The sequence below is a fragment of the Engystomops pustulosus genome, chromosome 1 (assembly GCF_040894005.1).
Source record: "Engystomops pustulosus chromosome 1, aEngPut4.maternal, whole genome shotgun sequence".
NCBI lineage: Eukaryota > Metazoa > Chordata > Amphibia > Anura > Leptodactylidae > Engystomops > Engystomops pustulosus.
In genome coordinates, this window is record NC_092411.1 from 202,995,981 (window position 1) to 202,998,152 (window position 2,172).

A 2,172-nucleotide genomic window follows, 5' to 3' on the forward strand; every position below is an offset into this window, starting at 1 on the left:
TGGTGTTGACTCTATGTCAGACTATGGGCTGGTGTAGATTCCTGTTTCAACATCAAAATTTTGCTCACGAGCCTGAAGGGCTAGTGGGGTGGTTCCCAGAGCCCCTCCATGCTGCAGATTCAAAAGCTGTTAGACTCTCTCCCCCTTCCCCTCTGCTCCCTCAGGACTTCCTTTCACTTCAGATATGGCGTGTACTTGCACAGCAGGGTCCTTCCTCACTGCAGAGGTACACACATAAACACATGTTATGTCCTTCCTCACTGCAGAGGTACACACATAAACACATGTTATGTCCTTCCTCACTGCAGAGGTACACACATAAACACATTTATACACTCATACACACATTTTACTTACTCATATCAACAAATATACACTCATACATACATTATATACACATCAAATTTGCACACATTCTGTATAGTACATATACATTATACACACACATAGTATATATACATCAGCTTCTTAGGCATGATCTATATACACACCATATAAACACATACATACAGTATAAACACACAATATAGACACATACTGCATAAAGATACATAAAGCATATCCTGCCTTCGACTGCAGGAGAAAGCCTTGAGTCGCATGGGGCAGATTCACTTACCCAGTCCTTACCCGACGAGGATTCAGGTCTTCCGGCGATTTACTAAGGTTGTGCGCCCGTTGTCCACTAGGTGTCGCTGCTACACCGAGTTCCGCATGTGAGTGCTTGATTTTGCAACACACTTTGTTTTTTAAATTCGGCTGGTTTTTCGAATCCGTCGGGTTTTCCGTCGACCAATTACTGTCGCGTGAAAGCTGGCGCGATTGCAATGAAATCCGATCGGCAGAATTCGACACAAAATGGAAAAAGTCAGGAAACCCGACGAAAGTGCGGCCGTGGAGCCCTTAATAAATGAGCCCCTGTGTGTTGGCCTGTGTGAAGGCCTGGATGCCCACAGAAAGGGCTTTGAGTGCCATAGGTTCGCCACCACTGGCATATACATCAGACATGTTTCAGCACACAGTGGGAGTGGAGAAGTGATCTTTTCACACTGTAACACGGTGGAGCACATTTATTAACAGTAGCGCTGCTCACTTTTGTCGGACCGTGCACGTTCTTCATGGCTAAAACGGCTTGCACAGGTATTTCAACTGTGTGTGCACTGCAATTGTGTCATACGTGACCTTCTTGTGGCGCAGCTGCGCTGGCTTCCATGCAACTCAAATTAGGGGGTGTGCTGTAGGACGGTCCAACTGATTCAGACCAAGCGCTGTTTTTAACTTTCAAATTGTGTTGCACCCTATATTTACGGTGCACCACAAAAAAGACGGTGAACTCTGTCAGACCTTTGCGGGGAAGCACCAGATTCATGATTTCTGGCACACGATCTTAGTGAATCACCGCACGCAGCACTATAGACGTACAATGCACTTTTAGTGAACTCGAGTGACCTTATAAGTAAATGTCCCCCAGTCTGCGAATCAGAAGGGCTATGGGAAGCATCCCAGTAGCCCATCCGCCTCATTAGCATAACATTAAACTTCATTTTTAGGAAGGAGGCTGAGGATATCAAATATAAGAAGTGCCTGGATGTATGAGTAAGAGTTCTGGTTTATCTTGCTGGAATTTGATGGTAGATGAAAAAAAACAGAGGTAAAAACTTAGTCTGCCACATTAGTTCTATATCTAAACACCTTGCCTGAGGGAGATAGTTTGTGGTGTTGGTGCTCACCTTGGCATTTAGCATTTAGCAACAGAAACATCACTCACCTACTTACACCCATGCACAGGGAATAGAATTGCAGACTCACTAAGTAATAAATACAAAAAAAATGAATTAAGTAGGAATACTTTTTTTATTCAATGTTTGTAAAGTAAAATTAACTACAATAGTAAAAACAACTGGCTGAGAATAAAGAGTATTTACAGTATAAAGCTGTATCGCCTACACATGTTGATCCATGCTGAATCCTTATCATCATAATGTTTCCAGTATGGAGCATTCAGCAATCACACAGACAAGCCAAGAATACAGGCTTAGCTACAATGACTTAGCTAAAGGTGTAGAAGAAAGGAACATAATAGGGGATAAACTAGTACTGTGTGGACTTGTAGGTCTGTCATCCCTGATGAAAATTGTCTTCTAGAATGCTGATGAGGTGATCAGATTTACTGCC